The sequence below is a fragment of the Trichechus manatus genome, unplaced genomic scaffold (assembly GCF_000243295.1).
Source record: "Trichechus manatus latirostris isolate Lorelei unplaced genomic scaffold, TriManLat1.0 scaffold00079, whole genome shotgun sequence".
Lineage (NCBI taxonomy): Eukaryota > Metazoa > Chordata > Mammalia > Sirenia > Trichechidae > Trichechus > Trichechus manatus.
This window is the reverse complement of record NW_004444015.1, coordinates 11,267,051-11,291,107: the sequence shown is the minus strand read 5'-3', so window position 1 is coordinate 11,291,107 and position 24,057 is coordinate 11,267,051. Positions and strand designations below refer to the sequence as shown.

At 37.8% G+C, this 24,057-nt stretch overlaps 1 pseudogene; it reads left to right on the top strand.

Annotated features, from left to right (window-relative positions):
* Positions 1-24,057, top strand: part of LOC101361790 (transmembrane 9 superfamily member 2-like) — a 76,079-nt pseudogene that overhangs the window by 3,450 nt on the left and 48,572 nt on the right.

The following is a 24,057-nucleotide window of genomic DNA, read 5'->3' as shown; positions in this document are numbered from 1 at the left end:
CTTTAGTCTCTTGGGCTAATATTTTCTTTTCTTTTTTTGTTTAATTGTACTTTAAGTGAAAGTTTACAATTCGAGTTAGTTTCTCATACAAAAATTTATACAGACATTGTTATGTGACCCTAATTGCTCTCCCTATACTGTGACCGCACACTCCTCCTTTCCGCCCCTGATTTCTCTTGGGCTAATATTTTCCTTGTGTCTTTGGTGTTCTTCATTTTCCTTTGCTCCAAGTGGGATGTGACCAATTGATGCATCTTAGATGGCTACTCGCAAACTTTTAAGACCCCAAATGCCCTCCCCATAGAATGATTCTTATAAAAATGGTTAAAGTAATACAAAAAAAGTACTTTTGCAGGTAGCTTTAATTAACCCTTTGAGAATATGATGCATTCCATGAACTCCACGGGCTCTATGAAGTCTTTTAAAACTGAAAAGAGAATTTGGTGAACGTGTGTGTTTTTCTGGAAAGAGGAGCCATTGCTTTCATCATATTCTCAAAGGGTTCTATAATTTCAAAAAGGTTAAGAATGGCTGAGGTATCTGAAAAATTTATGTATCCAGAGAACCCAATGGTGCTAGATAAAAGAAATGTTATGAATTTATAGCTATACTGTGTTTAAAATTTGTAACTGAACTGTTACAAATTTATGCAGTTATTATAAATTGATGGTAGAAATAAGCCTAATTACCTTTCATTTACTACATTAGGGATTTTTCAAGTGATACCTTAGTTTACTTTGTGTTATTAATGAATGTTGTTTTCTTTCTTTTAGTTCTCAATAGCACTATTTATGAATAGATTAGACTCAGTGGAATCTGTCTTACCTTATGAATATGATACATAAGTGTGGTATGATGTAATTGTGTTAAAATGTGTCTTAATTTTTTAAAGATAGTGAATGAAAGCCCTGAATATATTAATAAATAGTGTACTAATTTTTTAATAAAGGTAACAAGGAAAAAAAGATTTGAACAGAGAGCTCTCAATGCGAGACAAATGCTTAAAAAATTAGGAAATCGTTATACTTGACTTTTCTTTCTAAGGAAGGCAAAGTATAAATCTACTACATTTTAGAATTAAAAAACATATCTTTGAAGAGTTGCAGATTACAGAACGTGGAATAGATAGGTGTATACTAAGGTTTTTTAATGGATGAAGGTGCTTAGTTTAGTGAGCAGTTATTACATGATCAAAATTAAATATGATCAATCATTTGAGAGTAATAAATAATATGCTTTTTAGAAAAAAATGATTATAGTTCCCTATGGTATTACTTTATTTCTTCTAATGAAGCAGAAATCAAGTCATGTCTGTTTGTCATTAAAATACCAGGTACAGCTGTAGAGTGCTGGTGTGAGTATTTAAAATATTACACAGGACTAGTATTTATTTTATCTTCTACTTAAGCCATTTTACGTTCAAATTTACTTAAAGGTAGTTGTAAGTTTTTCACCTGGTCACCCTTTGATTTCTGAGTGTGGGAATGTGTTTTGTGTGAGGGATACTTTGTTTTTAAGTTGCCTTTGATCAGAACTGGTAAGTATGGTTTCTAAATATCTCAGGTTAGAATTAGTACAAGCCTTAAACTTTTGTTTGCTTATTTTTATGTAATTTGAAGTTTAACCCTGAAAATAATATTCTTTTTTTTAAGATTATGATTTCCTACATTTAAAAAGTCAAGAGCAGTACCACAAGCATTTTCAATAATGAATTCATAATTATCAGAGGTTAAACGATCTAAAGAGAAATATCTAATATAGTGTATTAATTATAATTGGATGCATTCCGAGTCATATTTTTAGAAGCATCTACCATTAACAGTGGAGGGGCTAGATAAATTGCAATGATTGATTTCTTTGCTGATTTTTTTTATCTTACTTGAACCTCTTTTAGCTTTTTTTTTTAATTAAAATATTCTGTTGTATTTTTGGTGAAAGTTTACACATCAAATTAGGTTCCCATTTAACAATTTCTACACAATTTGTTCAGAAACATTGGTTATAGTTTTCATAGTGTGTCAGCTTTGTCATTTATTTCCATTCTGGTTGTTCTGTTTCCAGTAATCTAGTTTCCCTGCCCCCTTGGCTTCTTGTCGTATGAGTAAATGTTGACTGTTTGGTCTCATATAGATGATTTTTTAAACCTCTTTTAGCTTTGACTTCTGTCAAGACTCTGGAAAGAAAAGACCTTCTGAAAATCTTGGACAAGTACTATTTGGAGAACGAATAATACCATCTCCTTATAAGGTTATTCAGCTGATCTCATTATTAGATCTTATTTTAAAATGAATCTTCTCAAAACTGACTACTTCTAATTGTAGCAAAGATTCTTTGTTTTACAAGGAGGTAGAGAAAAAGAAAACAGAGGTGTAGCGAGGGGGGGAAGAGAGGGGCATTTGCCTCTGGGCGCAAGTCCAAGGGTGCACCAGATGAGGTGCAGAATGACATTCCGAGAGCCACAGATATGAAAGACACCTGACTGAGGCAGCCAGACAAGAGGGGGGAAGGTGTTTCTGCCGATGCATTGCTGCCATCCACGTTTATTCATCTTGAAATTGGGGGGGGGGTTGCAATTTAGAGATTATCTCGAGGCGTTGGAATTGTGGGGGTGCAACTTAGAGATTGCCCCCGGGTGCTCTTTACCTTCCCAATGCCTCTGAAGAAAAGGAGGTAGAATCTGGTGTTGCCAGAAGAATGCATTAAAATATGCTTTTTAAGCTACCCATAGTAGTTAGTGATTCCAAATAAAGGTTTTTTTCTTCGAAGTTTTATTTTTGATTCATAAAGAAAAAAGCTTGATTTATTGTTCTGTGGATAGGGTGATATAAGCAGATGTAATTGGAATCTCAGTGTCTTTTGTTACTGCCTTCGTGGAATTAAGATGTTTTTGTAAGCAGTTATGATTATTGAGGCATTAACTTTTTTCTTGTTTTTTCCCAACTTTAATGAAGTATAACTGAAGTACAATAGATTGAACAGATTCAATGTATATAATTTGATCAGTTTTAACATATATAGTTGTGAGGTCATCAGGCATTGTAGTTGTTGTGTGCTGTGGAGTCGATTCTGACTCATAGTGACCCTATAGGACAGAGTGGAACTGCCCCATGGGGTTTCCAAGGTTGTAATCTTTACGGAGGCAGACTGCCACATCTTTCTTCTGCAGAGTGGCTGGTGGGTTCAAACTGCCAACCTTTCAGTTCGCAGCTGAGCACTTTAACCATTGCTCCACCAGGGCTCCTTAATTTAAAAAATAAACTTTTTATTTTGAAATAATTGTAGAGTCATAGGAAGTTGCAAAACATATACAGAGAGGTCCCTGTGCTCTTCACTCAGGTTGGCCCAATGGTAACACCTTGCATGACTATAGTACAAGAGCAAACCAGGAAATGGCCATTACACTCATTTTCCGTGCACTCAGTTGTGTGTGTGCATAGTGTAATCATTTCAGGTATGAATCAAAACTTAGAGGAGATAGTGTGGAGAATGTTGGCATACTGAAGGCTTTGAACAAAAGCTTTACCTGTAAGATAAAGTGCTCAGTTTGTGACATTTGATTTATAAAATTTAGTCAAGTTTCTTAAGAATTTTTAATTCTTTCTTAACAGTTCTCTTTTAACAAAACAGAAGCATGTATAAAAGTTTGTATAAAATCTTAGGATCCAGCGAATGAAGGCCAAAAAAACAAGCTGACTTTTTTGAAGAAAGGAGTGAAACACAATTATCAACATCACTGGTAGGTTGGCGTGTGAAATAACAACTTAATGTTTCAATTCCTTTCAGAAGTACTTCTAATAGATATTTTAAATTGTATACCATTTTTTTTGTGACTTCATTTTGATTGAAAATTTAAACTTAAATATATGTAGGACGATGTTAGTATTGTTTGATGTGAAGTGCTCGTTAAAACTTTTATTTTAAAAATATTTATACTTAGGATTAGTGATAATATGCTGGTAACGTGTCATTATATGGAAAATGGAAAAAAGTGCTGTACACCAGGATTTCTAATAACCAAAAACCAAACTCATTGCTGTCAAGTCAATTCCAACTCATAGCGACCCTATAGGACAGAGTAGAATTGCCCCGTAGGGTTTCCAAGGCTATAAATCTTTACAGAAGCAGACTGCCACATCTTCTCCCATGGAGCAGCTGGTGGTTTCGAACCACAAACCTTTCGATTAGCAGCCAAGCACTTAGCCACTGTGTCACCAGGGCTCCTTGGATTTCTGATAGGATGTTTTATTACTCAAAGTGGCATGTCAGAAGATGCTTACATTATCAGTGTAAGTGTTGAAAACTTGCTATAGAAATGTAAGAACGTTGCCTCATTTACCATTTACTATTATTGTCATTTAGCAAACGTTAATGGGGCAACCACCATCTTCCAGGAGTCCCTGGGTGGTGCAAACAGTTAACATGCTCAGCTGTTAACCAAAAAATTGGCGGTTTGAGTTTACCCAGAGATGCCATGGAAGAAAGGCCTGGTGATCCACTTCTGCAAAATCAGCCATTGAAAACCCTACGGAGCACTGTTCTACTCTGACACACATGGGGTTGCCATGAGTTGGTCGTCTCGATGATTACTGGTACTGGCACCATCTTCTAGGCTTTGTGCTAGGCTTTGTGTTGAGGATACAAAGACATGTAGACATGGTTCCTGTCCTCTAGAAGTTCACAGTCCTAAGTAGAGAGATAGACATGTAAACAAGTTAGTGCATTAAATGTTATATGATAGGAGACTATATAAGGAGCAATAAAAGAAAAAAACCCATTGCCATCGAGTTGATTTGGGGTATGTAATGGAGGGAAAAAGTATTTGTCAGGTGATGAATGAATGAGCATTTTTAACAGAAATCAGTGTGATCAAGAGCTTGGAAGTGTGAAACAGGATGCTGTGATTGGGGAACTGAGTAGTCAAGCATGTCTGTGGCAGAAGGTTTGAGGTTTGGGGGTTGCAGCTAGAGATTAAGCTAGAAAGGAGGTAGGCAGAAGCCGGATTACGGAGGGAGGTCTCTTATGCAATGCTATGAAAAGGAACACTGAATGCCTGTTATGTGCCAGGAGCAATGTTACATTACTCTACATGCAGTGACTGATTTAATCCTCAGAATTGCCCCGTTGCTAGAATATACTGCTGCTGTTTTACAGACGAGGAGACTGAATCTCAGAGAGGTTAAGTGACTTGACTAGTCATACAGTTAGTAAGTGGCAGAGGTAGGACTCTAACTCAGATCTCTTTAGCTTTGAAGTCCCAATTATGCTGTTTGAAATCTGTCTTGTTCCCAAACTTCTTCTACCGGGCCTGAGGGTAGCAGAAGTGACTCAGAGGCTGCCATGGAGGCTGACGAAGAGGCTGAGTGGGCATGGTAGAGCTCACTAGGGCAGCTCTGCTTTTAACCTGTTTTGTATGTGGGGACTGGACATGATCACTGATGGGAGGGGGAGAAAAGGAGAGGGTGGAGTATAGGATAACTCCCAGGTTTCTGGCTTGGTTGTCAAGGTAGATGGTGGTACTATCAATTGTTTATTTCCAGAAAAAAAAGGAACAGTGTTTCTTAAATTCCAGTCATTCCTGTACCACCTTGGTGATTTTTGTCATATCCAAGGACACCTGTATTATTATTTCTCTCTTTTAAAAAATCCATTATTTAACATAAATTTATTTAGAAAGGAAACTATAATATCCCTCAAATGACAGGTTTACTGTACTATTTATATTTTTTATTAATCTAATTAAACAACAACAACAATTTTGAGTTGTTATTGTTAGGTGCTGTTGAATTGGTTCTGAATCATAGCAACCCCATTGTACAACAGAATGAAACACTGTGAATGAAACCTCTACTTTACCAAGCATGACGTCCTTCTCCAGGGACTGATCCCTCCTGATAACATGTCCAAAGTATGTTAGATGAAGTCTGGCCATCCTTGCTTCTATGGAGCACTCTGGCTGTACTTCTTCCAAGACAGATTTGTTCGTTCTTTTGGCAGTCCACGGTATATTCAATATTCTTTGCCCGTACCAAAATTCAAAGGCATCAATTCTACTTCAATCTTCCTTATTCATTGTCCAGCTTCTGCATGCATATGAGGTGATTGAAAACACCATGGCTTGGGCCAGGTGCACCTTAGTCCTCAAAGCGACATCTTTGCTTTTTAAAACTTTAAAGAGGTCTTTTGCAGCCAATCTGTCCAACTTAATGTGTAGTTTGGTTTCTTGCCTGCTGCTTCCATGGGTGTTTTGATTGTGGATCCAAATAAAATGAAATCCTTGACAACTTCAATATTTTCTCCATTTATGATGATCTTGCTTATTGGTCCAGTTGTGAGGACTTTTGTTTTCTTTATATTGAGGCGTAATCTATACTGAAGGCTGTAGTCTTTGATCTTCATCAGTAAGTGCTTCAAGTCTTCTTCACTTTCAGCAAGCAAGGTTGTGTTGTCTACATATCGCAGGTTGTTAATGAGTCTTCCTCCAATCCTGATGCTGCGTTCTTCTACATACAGTCCAGCTTCTCGGATTATTTGCTCAGCATACAGACTGAGTAAGTATGGTGAAAGGATACAACCCTGACGCATACCTTTCCTGACTTTAAACCATGCAGTATCCCCTTGTTCTGTTTGAACGACTGCCTGTTTGTCTATGTACAGGTTCCTCGTGAGCACACTTAAGTGTTCTGGAATTCCCATTCTTCGCAATGTTATCCATAATTTGTTATGATCCACACAGTCAAATTCCTTTGCATAGTCAATAAAACACAGGTAAACATCTTTCTGGTATTCTCTGCTTTCAGCCAAAATCCATCTGACATAAGCAATGATATCCCTCGTTCCACATCCTCTTCTGAATCTGGCATGAATTTCTGTCAGTTCCCTGTTGATGTACTGCTGCAACTGCTTCCGAATGATCTTCAGCAAAATTTTACTTGTGTGTGATATTAATGATCTTGTTTGATAGTTTCCACATTCAGTTGGATCACCTTCCTTTGGAATGGGCAAAAATATGGATCTCTTCCAGTTGGTTGGCCAGGTGGCCATCTTCCAATTTTCTTGGCAAAGATGAGCGAGCACTTCAGTGCTGCATCTGTTTGTTGAAACATCTCAATTGTTATTCCGTCATTTCCTAGAGCCTTGTTTTATACCAATGCCCCAGTGCAGCTTAGACTTCTTCCTTCAGTACCATTGGTTCTTGATCATATGCTACCTCCCGAAATGACTGAACGTCAACCAATTCTTTTTGGTACAGTGACTCTGTGTATTACTTCCATCTTCTTTTGATGGTTCCCACCTTGTTCAATATTTTGTCCATAGAATCCTTCAGTATTGCAACTCAGGGCTTGAATTTTTTCTTTAGTTCTTTCAGCTTGGGAAATGCTGAGTGTGTTCTTCCCTTTTGGTTTTCTAACTCCAGGTCTTTGGACATTTCATTATAGTACTTTACTTTGTCTTCTCAAGCCGCCCTTTGAAATCTTCTGTTCAGCTTTTACTTCATCATTTCTTCCTTTCGCTTTAGCTACTCCACATTCTAGAGCAAGTTTCAGAGTCTCTTCTGACATCCATTTTGGTCTTTTCTTTCTTTCTTGTCATCTAATGATGTCTTGCTTTCTTCATGTATGATGTCCTTGATGTCATTCCACAACTTGTTTGGTCTTCGGGCATTAGTGTTCAATGCGTGAAATCTATTCTTGAGATAGTCTCTAAATTCAGGTGGGATATACTCAAGGTCATATTTTGACTTTTGTGGACTTGTTCTAATTTTCTTCAGTTTCAACTTGAACTTGCATATGAACAATTAATAGTCTGTCCCACAGTCGACCCCTGTCCTTGTTCTGACTGATGATATCAAGCTTCTCCATCGTCTCTTTCCACAGGTGTGGTTGATTTGATTCCTGTATATTCCATCTGGCAAGGTCCACATGTATAGTCAGTCACCTTTTATGTTGTTGAAGAAAGGTATTTGCAGTGAAGAAGTTGTTGGTCTTGCAAAATTCTATCATGTGATCTCCAGCATCATTTCTATCACCAAGGCCTTATTTTCCAACTATTATTCCTTCTTTGTTTCCAACTTTCTCATTCCGGTCTCCAGTAATTATCAATGCATCTTGATTGCATGTTTGATCAATTTCAGACTGCAGAAGTTGGTAAAAAATCTTCAATTTCTTCATCTTTGGCCTTAGTGCTTGGTGCGTAAATTTGAATAATAGTCGTATTAACTGGTCTTCCTTGTAGGAGTATGGGTATTAGCCTATCACTGACAGCGTTGTGCTTCAGGATAGATCTTGAAATGTTCTTTTTGATGGTGAATGCAATGCCATTCTTCTCCAATTTGTCATTCCTGGCATAGTAGACCACATGATTGTCCGATTCAAAATGGCCAATACCAGTCCATTTCAGCTCACTAATTCCTAGGATGGAGCCCTGGTGGCATAGACGTTAAGAGCGCAGCTGCTAACAAAAGGTCAGCAATTCAAATCCACCTGCCGCTCTTTGGAAACCCTATGGGGCAGTTCTACTCTGACCTATAGGATCGCTATAGGATTATTATGAGTTGGAACCAACTCAACAGCACCTAACAACAATAACAATGCCTAAGATATCCATGTTTGTGTGTTGCATTTCATTTTTGACAACTTCCCGTTTTCCTACATTTATACTTCGTGCCTTCCACGTTCCTATTATTAATGGATGTTTGCAGCTATTTCTTCTCATTTTGAGTTGTGCCACATTAGCAAATGAAGGTCCCAAAAGCTTGACTCTGTCAACATCATTAAGGTCGACTCTACCTTGAGGAGGTAGCTCTTCCCTAGTTGTATTTTGAGTGCCTTCCAACCTGAGGGGTTCATCTTCTGACACTATATCAGACAATGTTCTGCTACTATCATAAGATTTGAGTAAATATGTAAAAATTAAACTATTTTTCCATCCATTACATAAAATCATCTCATATATCACCAGTGGTAAAATTCTGTATAATAGGCAACACTGAGATAGGGAATATGGGAGGAGAAGCAGCAATCAACTGCCTAATTGATCATTCTTTTAAACTAAAAGTGAAAGTGGCAGAAGAGAGGAGTTAATGAAGAGGAGAAATTTTTATTAATATAGTCTGTATTAGAGACCATATGTGAAAATGGTTTTTTTGGGACCATGTGAAGACCAAGTCTTTGAAGATCAAGTCTGGGACGAATGATGGACCAGTAGGATGAAAGAGCCCAGTTGACAAGAGCAGCAATAACTTTATCCGCATTTGTGGTTGCCAACGTAAAATTACCAAGGTTAAGTAAAACCAGGAGTTGTCTTTTGTCATTTCTTTTATAGCAATACTCTTTCTTGTGAATTTTCTTATTTATTTTTATTTTACAGGTATTTAGGATAGAAGTTACATGTGATAGATCTGGATGTCCTCCTCTCTTCCTCCCTCACACATAGGCTCCCTTTCATTGCAAAATTAAAATTATAAGCAAGTTTGAGAAAAAAGTTATAGTGTTTATGGTGAAATTGATCATTTTGGTGAGAATAATTAGATCAGTGGTTCTCAAAGTGAGGTCTGGGGGTCAACGAGAACCTTTCAGGGGGGTCTGCATGGTCAAAACTGTTTTCATAATAATACTAAGATGTTATTTGCCTTTTTCACTCTCATTCTTTCATGTGTGTGCAGTGGAGTTTTCCAGAGGCTACGTGAAGTATAATGATAGCTAATGGAATGTGTGCTTCTGTATCCTTATGTTTTAAAATCTCTTCATTTTAATTTCTAATATGGTAAGTACGGATAGATATAACCCATATAAACAAACACTTGTTAGGGTTCTCAATAATTTTTAAGAGTGTAAAGGAGTCTGAGACTAAAAAGTTTGAGAACTTAATTAGATATTTAGCATGTAAGTGGCAAATATAAGTCTGGTGTGTCCCACCTCCTAGCTTATAATTTATAATTAAGAGTATTATAAGTTTTGATTAAAAAAAACAAAAACAAATCTGAAATTAAAAAAAAAAAACCCTTTCCTTGGTCTAACAAGTTAAAATTCAAGTTTTGATAATTTCTTTTAAGGATTACTAGAAAACAGAATGAAGCCCTGGTGGTGCAGTGGTAGAGCTCAACTGCTAACCAAAAGGTTGGCAGTTCAAATCCACCAGCCTCTCATTGGAAACCCTATGGGGCAGTTCTACTCTGTCCTATAGGGTCGCTATGAGTCGGAATTGACTCGATGGCAATGGGTAGTAGTAGTAGTAGATAACAGAATCATGGAGCAGAGCAATGGAGTAGAATAGAGAGTCCAGAAAGATAACCTAAATATTTATGGCAATTTAAATTTATGATAAATGTGGCATTTTAAATCAGTTGAGAAAACACAGTTCAATAAATGATGTTGGGACAAATAGCTGTTTCAGGGAAAAAAAATAGACTGGGTCCCTGCCTTAATCCTTATACCCAAATGAACTCCAGGTGAATTAAAGCTTTAAACATTAAGAAAATAGAAGAAAATATGGGATGCGGAAGCAAGACACAAAATCCAGAAACTATAAAGGAAATGATTGATGAATCTGACTATTTGAAAATAAAAACAAACCCCAAAACCCTTCAACATGGCAAATAAAATAAATAGCAAAGTCAAAATGCAGCTAATGTACTAAGAAAAACTATTTGTGAAGTATGTGATGAAGGGTTGATTTCTTTGATATCTTTACACATCATGCAAATCAAGTAGAAAAAGTCACGGGCCCCTGTGTATAAGTTTTCATTAGGCTGGGACCTACTTTTGTTCTACCATGACCTACCATGCTAGGTAGGTCTCTTTGCCGTTGAGTCCCCTCACCTACTCCTCCCCCACTTGTCATGGAAATATATTGTCTTTTATAATTATAAAAGTAATACATATTTGTAAAAACCCCAAACAATACAACACAGAGGTGTAGGGTACAAAGTGAGACTTGTTGCTGTCGAGTGGATTCCGACTCATAGCGACCCTATAGGACAGAGTAGAACTGCCCCATAGGGTTTCCAAGGAGAGGCTGGTGGATTAGAACTGCCGACCTTTTGGTTAGCAGCTGAGCTCATAACTACTAGTCTCCCGGTAATCTTTCCAATTTTAACAGATTCTTTTTATGCGTATATAATTTAATCTGTGTGAGATTAAAAACAAAAAAAGCGTTGCTGTCAAGTATATATGTGTATACATATATATATATAAAATTTCTGTAATCTGCTTTTTTGGTTTGTCTTTAGTTAGCAGTTTATTTATATGTAATGGACTTCTTTTCCATGCTCATACTGTATATAATATGTATGTGTGTGTATATATGTGTGTGTGTGTATTTATGTATATATAGAGAGTGAGAAAGAGAAACATTAGAGTGAGAGTATTTATACCTTTTAATAACTTCATAGTATTCAATTGTATGGATATATCATTTTTTAATCTATTCCATTATGATTAGATGTTTTCAATTTTCTGTTATTAATGCTGCAGTGAACATTCTTTTACCTCTCTGAGTCTCATATATAAAATGGAAATAGTAATAGTATATACCACAAAGGGTTGTTGTGAGGAGAAACAGGATAATACTTGTAAAGTGCTTAGAACAGTATTTAATACATAGTAGGTACTCAAATGATAGCTGTTATTGTACAAACATCTGTGTACTCCTGTCTAATTATTTTCTGAGGATAAATTCATATACGTGTAATTACTGGTTCAAAGGATATGGACTTTTTAAAACTTTTTTTAACCACACAGAACATATATAGAGTTTAATGAATTGTTATAAGGAAACACCTTTGTAAATTCCACCCAGGTCAAGAATTAGAATTTGGCCAGCCACCCCAGAAGCTGTTCATGTGTCCCTCCCCATTCATAACACCTTTCTTTCTCCTACAACTAACCATTATCCTGACTTAAAAAATTATGTATATATATCTTTTATTGTGGTAAATATCTAGGTAACAAAACATTTGCCATTTCAACAATCATCACATGTACAGTTCAGTGACATTAATTAGGTTCATCATGTTCAACCATCACCATTAACCGTTTCCAGATTTATCCTGACTTTTATACTGATCACTTCCTTGAGCTTCTTTTATAGTTTTATCACCCAAGTGTTTATCCTTAGACACTGTACTTTAGACTTGACCATTTTTTGATACCTTTTTTCAACATTTTATTATAAAAAATTTCAAACACAAAGAAAAATTCAACAAATTATATAATGAACACTGATATATCCTTCACCTAGATTCTACAGTTACCATTTTACTATATGTGCTTTATCCATCCCTCCATCCATGTATCATTCAGTTCAATCCGTGGTGGATGCTCTTGTCCTTTGTATTTCCTACAGATTGGCAGCTGGATCCAGAGGCTTGATCGGATTCAGGTTAGATCTCTTTGGCAAGATAATGTGATGGTGTGCTCTTTCGTCAGGAGCCACGTGTCTTTTTGTCTCTCTGTTGATACGTAGATCTGTGAATTCGTTCAGGGTGGTAGCACATCAGAGAAGCAGGAGCCTGTGGAGTGAGCACGTTTATCAAACAGGAAACAAAACCCTTTTCCTTTGCCTTATCTGTCCAGCACCCTAGCGCCCTCTACTGACAAAGATGCAATGTCAGTTTGCAAAGGAAAAGTGTTTAAAGGGCATGGATTATTCTCACAGAGAGAGGCAATACATTGATAACTGGCACACCTTACAGGCATGGAATGGAATGATCAGCACCCTGCTGAACACTTGAGGAGAAAACCTCTGTATATCTCCAGAAGTCTCTGTCTGTGCTGCTCTCTTCTCTCTGGTATTCTGCTTTCCAATTTTTAGCTTCCTTGGACTTTGAGCTTTTGTCTTCTCAACTCAAGGAGACCACAGGGTTGTGCTTGGGTACCCCTTCCCTGCATCACAGCCTGGAAATTCTGTTTGGGTGGTAAGCTCAAGGCAGTAGCAGGGATCAACTTGTTTGTTTCCTTTTGGGGATCACTCTCCTGCTCCTTGTCATCCAATATCTGAAAAACCATTGTTTCAGATATTTTGACTGTTTTTTAAAGTTGTTTAAAGTAGGCACGTAAATCTGATCTCATTCCATCATGTCTGGAGGAGGAAGTCCAACTCCCCTGCTTTCTTTTGGTATGAATTTGCTTGGCATAACTTGTTTATCCTTTCATTTTTAACTTTTTAGCATCTCCTGTTTTAAATGTATCTCTTGTATAGAACGAGAGGCCTGGTTGCACAGTGGTTAAGAGCTACGGCTGCTAACCAAAAGGTAGGCAGTTTGAATCCACCGTTCGTTCCTTGGAAACCCTATGGGGCAATTCTACTCTGTTCTGTAGGGTCACTATGAGTCTGAATAGACTCGATGGCAACTGGTTTCATTTTTGGTCTTCTATAGAATGTATTGTTGAGTTTTGCTTTGTGATCTATTCTGAAAAATTGTTTTCTGTTGGTGAGTTAGGCCCATCTACATTTATTGATATGACATTTATTTGATCTGAGTTCTATTATTATTTTATTTTCTTTACTATTTTTATATTCTATATTTTATTGATTCTAAGGCTCACATTTTCCCATATCTTAACTAACATCTGTGAAATCAGGATGTGTCTTACGGCTGATGGCATGCCAAAGTTTAGCTGGCAATGTTTTTCCTTAGCAGTACATAAAATGATGATGTTTTACAATTGATGGCATTTTAGATTCCATGAATATTTACTTAAAAGTCTTTATGTAGTCTGTATTTTTATTGTTGTAATTCTTCTAATACTTAAAAAAGTAATTTTGTTACAGTCTTTACCTTTATATCTAATTTAAAAATTTATTTATTTATTTTATTGTTGTTGAGAATATAAACAGCAAAACATACACCAATTCAACGGTTTCTACACATACAGTTCAGCAACATTGATTACATTCTTCAAGTTGTGCAACCATTCTCACCCTCCTTTTCTGAGTTGTTCTTCCCTCAGTAACATAAACGCACTGCCCCCTAATGTTCCTATCCAATCTTTCAAGTTGCTGTTGTCCATTTGATCCCATATAGATAGATCTTGAAAAAGCACAGCGCTCAAGGCAGACATTCTTTTCTAGTTAAGCTAACCTGTTGTTTGGTTTTAAAAAGACTCCAGGGGATATTTTTGGTTTAAGGTTTAAAGATTATCTCAGGGCAATAGTTTCAGGGGTCCATCCAGCCTCCATGGCTCCAGAAAGTCTGAAGTTCATGAGAATTTGAAATTCTGTTCTGCATTTTCTATATCTAATTCTTTATAAAATATCTTTACTCACCTCTTTCTTTGGATGGTTTTTAGTGTCTGCAGTTTCACTGTTATGTGTCTAGTTATGAATTTTTTTTTTAATTTTTAATCCTGTTTGTAATTTCTTGGGTTTTCTGGATTGGTGTCTTTAATCAGTTCTAGAATTCTTAGCCATTATCAGATATTGCCTCTTCTCTGTTTTCTAAAATCCTTTTTGGACTCCAATTAAAGCTATGCTAAATATTCTCATTTTCTCCTTTATGTATTGTGATGGTTAAGGTTGTGTGTCAGCTTGGCTGGGCCATGATTCTCAGTGGTTTGGCAATTATGTAATGATGTTATCATCTTCCATGATGTGATCAGCCAATCAGTTGTAAGAGGAGTGTCTTAGGCTGAGTTCTCTAGAGAAGCAAAACCAGTAAAGCATATAAATATATATATATAGAGTTTTATATTAAGGAAACAGCTCATGCGATTGTAGAGGCTAGAACGTCCTAAGTCGTGGATCAGGGTAGAGGCCTCTCCCAATTCACAGAGCCGCAGAAGCTGGCGAGCCCAAGATCAGCAGGTCGGAGAGCAGGGCTCCCGCTCACAGGCTGTGAAGGTTGACGAATTCCAAGATCGGCAGGCAAGACCGCAAGGTTTCTCCTGATTCACGTAGCTGCAGGGGCTGGTGAGCCTGAGATCGGCAGGTCAGAGAGCAGGGCTCTGCTCACAGGCTGTGAAGATCGACGAATTCCAAGTTCAGCAGGTAAGCTGACAGCTCAAGTCCCAAGAACCAGAGGTGAGATGATAGGAGGCAGCTGTAGGATCCAGAGAGAACAAACAGCCAGAACATCTGCTTATATTCAGATGCAGGCCACACCCCCAAAGAAACTCCTTTCATCTGACTGGCTACTCACAGTATATTCAATCATGGGAGTGATCACATATAAACACTGAGAATCATGGCCCAGCCAAGTTGACACACAGTCTTAACTATCACAGGGAGTTTCCTCACAGGTGTGGCCTGCATCCAATATGTATATGGATGTTCTGACAAAGCTTGCTCACTTGCTCTGGATTTTGCATCCAGCTCATCATCATCTGACCTCTGGTTCTTGGAACTTGAGCCAGTGGCCTGCCATTTGACCTGCTGATCTTTGGTTTATCAGGTCCTGCAGCTATGTGAGTCAGAAGAAGCCTCCAGCCTGATGCCTGACCCATGGACTTGGGACTTGCCAGCCTCTACAACTGCATGAACCATTTCCTTGGGATAAACCTCTGTCTCTCTCTTTTTCTCTCTCTATATATGCTTTACTGGTTTCGCTTCTCTAGAGAACCCAGCCTAAGACATATATCTTAACCTTTTTTCTTGTATTTTTTCCATCTTTTTGTCTTTGTGCTGTGTTCTTCTGGCCTATCCGCTAATCTAACAATTCTATTTTTCAGCTGTTTCTTATCTTCTCTTAAACACATGCATTAAAATTTTAATTTTAGTAATCATCCTCCTCATTTCTACAAGTTCTGTTTTTTTTTATTGTACTTTAGATGAAGGTTTACAGAACAAACTAGCTTCTCATTAAACAATTAGTACACATATTGTTTTATGACATCGGTTACCAACCCCACGACATGTCAATACTCTCCCTTTTCGATCTTGGGTTCCCTATTACCAGCGTTCCTGTCCCCTTCTTCCTTCTAGTCCTTGCCCCTGGGCTGGAGTGCCCATTTACTCTCATTTTGTGTTATGGGCCTGTCTAATCTTTGGCTGAAGGGTGAGCCTCAGGAGTGACTTCATTACTGAGTTAAAAGGGTGTGTGGGGGCCATACTCTCGAGGTTTCTCCAGTATCTGTCAGGCCAGTAAGTCTGGTCTTTTTTTGTGAGTTAGAATTTTGTTCTACATTTTTCTCCAGCTCTGTCCGGGACCCTCTATTGTTATCCCTGTCAGAGCAGTCAGTGGTGGTAGCCAGGTACCATCTAGTTGTACTGGTCTCAGTCTGGTGGAGGCTGTGGTAGTTGGGGTCCATTAGTCCTTTGGACTAATCTTTCCCTTGTAACTTTGGTTTTCTTTATTCTACCTTGCTCCCGAAGGGGTGAGACCAGTGGAGTATCTTAGATGGCTGCTCACAGACTTTTAAGACCTGAGATGCTACTCACCAAAGTAGAATGTAGAATATTTTCTTTATAAACTATGTTATGCCAATTGAGCTATATGTTCCCTGAGACCATGGTCCCCACAGCCCTCAGCTCAGCAATTTGGTCCCTCAGGGAGTTTGGATGTGTCTATGGAGCTTACATGACCTTGCCGTCTACAAGTTCTTTTTCAAATTTCCTAAGTAATTTTTGAAAATAATTTCTATTTTCTGAATACTCTTACAAGCTATTATTTTCTTTTAAATATATTAAATTTAGTTAATTTAAATCTACTTCTGATAATTCCTGTAGCTGAAATCAGTGCAGGTTTGTTTCTGCTGGCTCTTGCTCATGATGCTATTTTTTCCTTGTGTGCTTCATTGTTTTTATTACCTACTCATTGTCCTTGAAAGTTGTTTGTGGAGTTTCTTTGAGTCTTAGGGCCAAAGTACTTTCCTCTGATAGGATTTTTATTTGAATATTTTATTGTGTTTTATGCAAACATTTGCACAGCAAATTAGAATCCCATTCAACAATTCATACAGAAATTGTTCCATGACATTGGTTATAATCCCTGCAATGTGTTAGCACTCTTACCATTTCCACCCTGCCTGCCCCATCCATCCAGTTTCCCTACCCCTCCTTACCTTCTGATCTTTGCTTTTGGATAAGTGTTGACCGTTCAGTCTTGTATAGTTGATTATTTAAAGGAGCACATCCCTCATGGGTGTTACTGTTTATTTTATAGGCCAATCTATTGTTGTTGTTGTTAGGTGCTGTCGAATTGGTTTTGACTCAATAGTGACCCCATGTACAGCAGAATGAAACACTGCCTGCTCCTGCACCATCCTCACAATCATTGCTGTGTTTGAGCCCATTGTTGCAGCCACTGTGTCAGTCTATCTCATTGAGGGCCTTCCTCTTTTTTACTACCTTGCCAAGCATGATTTCCTTCTCCAGGGACTGGTCCCTCCTGATAACACGTCCAAAGTACGTGAGACAAAATCTTGCCATCCTTGCTTCTAAGGGGTACTCTGGCTATACTTCTTCCAAGAAAGATTGTTCGTTCTTCTGGTAGTCTGTGGTATATTCAGTATTCTTCGCCAACACCATAATTTGAAGGCATCCATTCTTCTTCGGTCTTCCTTATTCATTGTCCAGCTTTTGCATTCATATGAGGTGATTGAAAATACCATGGCTTGGATAAGGTGCACCTGAGTCCTCAAGGTGATGTCTTTGCCTTTTAACACTTTAAAGAGATCTTTTGCAGATTTCCCCAATGTAATACATCGTTTGATTTCCTGACTGCTGCTTCCATGGGTGCTGATTGTGGATCTAAGCAAAATGAAATCCTTGACAACTTCAATCTTTTCTCCATTTATTATGGTGTTGGTTATTGGTCCAGTTGTGAGGATTTTTGTTTTCTTTATGTTGAGGTGTAATCCGTACTGAATGCTGTGGTCTTTGATCTTCATCAGGAAGTTCTTCAAGTCGTCTTCGCTTTCAGCAAGCAAGATTGTGTCATCTGCATATCACAAGTTGTTAATGAATCTTCCTCCAATCCTGGTGCCCCGTTCTTCTTCATATAATCCAGCTTCTTGCATTATTTGCTCAGCATACAGATTGAATAAGTATGGTGAAAGAATACAGCCAGGGACAGATTACCCAATAAGCAAGGTGTGCACGGGCTTACTTGTGCTTACTTACTGATCTGTAGCGCACATTGTCACCTGTTTTCACCATGTGTAACCATTCTCATCCTCCTTTTCTGAGTTGCTTCTCACCATTAACATAAATTCACTGCCCCCTAAGGTTCCTATCTCATCTTTCGAGTTACTGTTGTGAATTGGATCCCATATAGATAGTTCTTAAAAGAGCATAATTGTCTCCATAAAAAGGCAGTATTGTCTTAATTTTTAAAAGGAGGAAACTGAGGCTTAAAGAGGTTAAATGACTTGCCTGTGAGATGGTGGGTGATTTCAGCTTGGTCATATAGCTAGTCAATGGCTGTCTGATTGCAAAACTTATATTCGTAACCCTTATGCCGAAACTGCCCCAAATCCCCATGGAAAAATAGTCATTCACGCTCCCTTAACTACTCTCACCAAAAAAGAGCAGTCAAAATTTCCTTTCTTCTGTGCTAGAGCAGTGGTTCTCAAAGTCTGGTCCAAGACCAGGAGCATCAGCAGCACCTGGGAGCTTGATGAAAATGCAGAATCTCATACCTATTGAATCAGAACTTGCATTTCAGTAAGATCCCCAGTGATTTGTATGCACCTTCAAGTTTTAAGAAGCACTGACCTAGGGAATTTGCATAATTGTCTTCAGTTATAGTTGTAGCTACTAGGGAAGGAACTGATGAACACCTGGCTGGTAGGGAGAGTTTAATTTACTTTTTGTGTCTGATGCTTCTGATTATAAATGTAAATGTATGCTCACTATGGAAAGCTGGAAAGTACAGAGAAGCAGAAATAAGCAGTGGAAAAACTATTCCATAATCTCACCACCTCGAGGGAACATTATTACCATTCTGAAACATTTCTCCTTTTTTTTTTTTGCTTCATTACTTTTACTATAGCTGAAGGCCCAAAATCTTGATGTGCTTAAAGTTTACAGACTGATAATGTTTTATTAGTTTATTTGTATTACTTCATAGTCTGTGTAGTTAAAATCAAGAAACACAGGTTTTTATTAATTTTATAGTTTTGCATTATTATTCCTTTTTTTAACAACTATTTACGTAACTATAGAATTAACTAAAGTCTTAATTTTAGGCTAGATGCTAATGGCTGCATTTTTAAGCTTATAAAAACACACTCTATAGTATCCTTAATTTATAGCTCCATTTTCTTAGAACTAGTATATCTCAGTTTTATTCTTATAAGTCCATGGTAAGATTTTATATTTTTCAGTTTCTAGGAAAAGTACAACTATCTTTAAAATTTCTTGTTTGAACTCAATAAAAAGAATACTTTCTACCTCTTCAACCATGTTGACATTACTATTCATATCACAGAGAAAGTGATGCAAAGTGGAGTGTTGCAAGATTGGTTACTGCTAGACTTGACCCTAAAAGGTAATTGCAGATTTTTGTTTTTAACCTGCTCCATTAATTTAAAACTTAATTCAAAATATAGAAATTCTCAGCTAGAATTTTCACTTTCAGGATACCTATGTGATATAACCTTAGACATATATTTTGAAAAATCAAATAGACAATTTGACTCCCTTCTACCTATAGTAAGCATATGGACACTGTAATTGTGAGGAAGAATTGACAGATCTGGAAGAGTAGAATTACTGAGGGTATCCTAGCTCTTTTCATTTACTTGCTGTCAGAGCAATTTAGATTTGTGTTTTTTCAGAGGACAAGTCTATGACCAGTGGAACCTGTTAGGAAGAAATATCAACTGAGTATAAGGAAGAATCTGCTATAGTTCGAACCCTCTAGGTTGGCGGTTTGAACCTACCCAGCGGCTTCATGGGATAAAGACCTGGCGATCTGCTCCTGTAAAGATTACAGCCTAGAAAACCCTATTGGGCAGTTATACTCTGTTACATGGGGTTGCTATGAGTTGGAATTGATTCGATGGCACCTAACAACAACAACAACAAGAGCTAACAAACAAGCAACCTCAAAACTAGTCTCTACTTTATCCCTGGATGTACGTAGGAAGAGCCTGGATAACCCAGCTGTTAGAGATTTCACAACTAAGCAATAAGCATAGTACCTGGCCCCCAGTTAAGGCTCTATTAATTGTAAAGGGCAATTCTGTACTAGGTAGGAGATTAGATAAGTTACCTTTGATGTTTCAACTCTAAGCGTCTTTGAAACTGTAGGATAATATTAGCACTCTTCAGTTAAGACAGGTAAAGAAGGGAATATATCACACAATGTATAAAATCATGATCCATTATGGACAAAACGTGAAATGTTAGGATGGAAGAAGTTATTCCTTGCAACTTAAGCGAAGTATATTAAAGGAGGCAGCTGTAGTATAGGTTCAGGACACAAAACAAGAAATTAGGAAATCTGGATTTTAGTATCATCTCTGCTGGCTCAATTTTGGAAGTCTACCCTGAGTTCATAGAAATGAATTGGACTTCATTGTTTTTAGGCTTATGTTCCTATTTTACGTTAGCCAAGATTATTGCATTTTTCACAGATGATGGCCAAAGAGAAAGAATAGTTAGAGAATGTATTGTACCAAGTTTTTGACCATGGGTAGCTTAACTTGACCTCTTAGGCTTAATTTCATCTGTAAAATGAAAGAGCTGAATTAGGAGGTTTTAGTATGGAGCCTTGTGTGTTGCTATGATACTAAACAGGTTTCAGTGGAGCTTCCAGACTAAGACAGACTAGGAAGAAAGTCATGGTGATCTACTTCTGAAAATCAGCCAATGAAAAAACCCTGTGGATCACAGTGGTCCAATCCACAACTGATTATGGGGATAGTGCAGGACTGGGCAGCATTTCGTTGTGCTGTAAATGAGTTAGGAGCTGACTCAGTGGCAGCTAATAACAACAAAAACAACAATGTGGAGCCTGATGCATCAACCCCTGGAAATTTTTATTTGTGTGTATTTTTCTGAGGCAAAGGGTCCATAGATTTCATTGGATAAAGAGGTCCCAATTGGTTACGAACACCGATACTTTACAGTTCTGTATTGGTTACGAACACTGATACTTTACGGTTCTGTTCTGTTATTTAGTAAAAAATGTTCTTTTTAAATTAGCCCTGGTGGTGCAGTGGTTAAGAGCTTGGCTGCTAACCAAAAGGTAGGGAGTTCAAATCCACCAGCCACTCCTATAGAGTCGCTATGAGTCGGAATAGACTTGACGGCAACCGGTATGCTAAAACTGCGAAGCTTATTTATCTCCATAGATATTTATCTCCATATTTCCTAGACAGGAAATAAAAAAGGAATTAAAGGGACCAGAGCATATTTATGAATATGAGGGGTATAAATAGCTACTAAGAGAGGTCAGGACACACATAAGCATTTTTTAAATTGTATTTTAGATGAGGGTTTACAGAGCAAATTAATTTCTCATTAAACAATACACATATTGTTTTGTAACATTGTTGCTGCCCCTGCGACATGTCAACACTCTCCCCTTCTTGACCTTGGGTTTCCTGATACCAGCTTTCCTGTTCCCTCCTGCCTTCTCGAACTTACTGTTGGGTTGGTGTGCCCCATCCAGTCTCGTTTTGTTTTATGGGCCTGCTAATATTTGGCTGAAGGGTGAACCTCAGGAGTGACTTCAGTACTGAGTTAAAAGGATGTTTGGGGACCATACGCTCGGGTTTTATCCACTCTCTGTCAGATCACTAAGTCTGGTCTTTTTATTTTTTTTAATTATACTTTAGATGAAGGTTTATGGAACAAACTAGTTTCTCATTAAGCAGTTAGTACACATATTGTTTTATGACAATGGTTAACAACCCCACAACATGTCAGCACTTTCCCTTCTCGACCTTGGGTTCCCTATTACCAGCTTTCCTGTCCTCTTCTTCCTTCTAGTCCTTGCCCCTGGGCTGGAGTGCCCATTTACTCTCATTTTGTGTTATGGGCCTGTCTAATCCTTGGCTGAAGGGTGAGCCTCAGGAGTGACTTCATTACTGAGCTGAAAAGGGTGTCCGGGGGCCATACTCTCGGGGTTTCTCCAGTCTCTGTCAGACCAGTAAGTCTGGTCTTTTTTTTGTGAGTTAGAATTTTGTTCTACATTTTTCTCCAGCCCTGTCCAGGACCCTCTATTGTGATCCCTGTTAGAACAGTCAGTGGTGGTAGCTGGACACCATCTAGTTGTACTGGACTCAGTCTGGTAGTGGCTGTGGTAGTTGGGGTCAATTAGTCCTTTGGACTAATCTTTCCCTTGTGTTTTTGGTTTTCTTTATTCTCTCTTGCTCCAGACGAGGTGAGACCAGTGGAGTATCTTAGATGGCCGTTTGCAAGCTTTTAAGACCCTAGACGCTACTCACCAAAGTAGGATGTAGAACATTTTCTTTATAAACTGTGGTATGCCAATTGAGCTAGATGTTCCCTGAGACCATGGTCCCCAGCCCTCAACCCAGTAATTTGGTCCCTCAGGGAGTTTGGATGTGTCTATGGCACTTCAGTGACCTTGTCTTGATCAAGTTGTGCTGGCTTCCCCAGTATTGTGTACTGTCTTACCCTTCACCAAAGTTACCACTTATCTATTGTCTACTTGGTGTTTTTCCCTTCCCACCCCTCCCCTCCTTCGTAACCATCAGAGATTGTTTCTTTTTGTGGGTAAACCTTTTCATGAGTTTTTATAGTAATAGTCTCCTGTAATACTTGTCCTTTTGTGATTGACTTATTTCATTCAGCATAATGCCCTCCAGATTCATCCATGTTGTGAGATGTTTCCCAGATTCATCATTGTTCTTTACTGTTGTGTAATATTCCATTGTGTGTATTTACCATAGTTTGTTTATTCATTCATCTATTGATGGCCACTTAGGTTGTTCCCATCTTTTTGCTATTGTGAATAATGCTGCAATGAACATGGGTGTGCATATGTCTATTTTTGTGACAAATCTTATTTCTCTAGGATATATTCCTAGGAGTGGGATTGCTGGATCATATGGTATTTCTATTTCTAGCTTTTTTAGGAAGCTCCATATTGTTTTCCAAAATGGTTGTACCGTTTTGCATTCCCACTAGCAGTGCATAAGAGTTCCAGTCTCCCAGCAGCCTCTCCAACATTTGACACCTAACCATTTTTAAGAGCAATCGCAATGGCCTTTTGTGTAGTCACTTCTGATATCTGGCAACAGAATTTTAGGATGATGGACCTTGAGATCTGACTCAGGGTGGCTGCTCATATTTAAAGTATTTGATTAGAAAGGTAGTAAACATATAAAATAGAACATATACGATACTGTAAGGAAGCTAATCTCATCAGCCACTTTCGAAAACCAGACTTAAGGCTTTACAGTCACAGCTCATATTCTCAGGCCCAGATTGAGTAAAAAATTTGAGAAAATGGTAATTTTATTTTTATTTTTCTATTTCTCCCTTCAATTCTATCAGTGTTTGTTTGATATGTTTACATGCCCTGATGTTGGGTGCATATATATTTGTGATTGTTAAATCTTCTTGATTAACTGACCCTTTTATTATTATTTAATGTCCATTTTTATCTCTAACGGATTTTTTTAAAAAAAATTATTGTACTTTAGGTGAAGATTTACAGCACAAACTAGCTTCTCATTAAACAATTAGCACACATATTGTTTTGTGAGAAAATGGTATTTTTAGAGTTGGCTTTGTCCTACACTGCCTATAGTAATAGCTTATGTGTGCATACAGTAAAACACTTATCTAATAACTGTAAAGGTCATTTATGTGGGCACCTTGAGGGTAAGGTCTATGTTATAATTCTTCTTTTGTAGAATTAGGCTGTCTTCTCGAGGTCATGTTGTTTTGTTGTTAGGTGCTTTCGAGTCCATTCCAACTCATAGCGACCCTATGCACAACAGAACGAAACACTTCCCAGTCCTGCGCCATCCTCACAATTGTTGTTATGCTTGAGCCCATTGTTGCAGCCACTGTGTCAATCTATCTGTTGGGTCTTTCTCATTTTCACTGACCCTCTACTTTACCAAGCATGATGTCTTTCTCCAGGGACTGGTCCCTCCTGATAACATGTCCAAAGTATGTGAGACATAGTCTCACCAT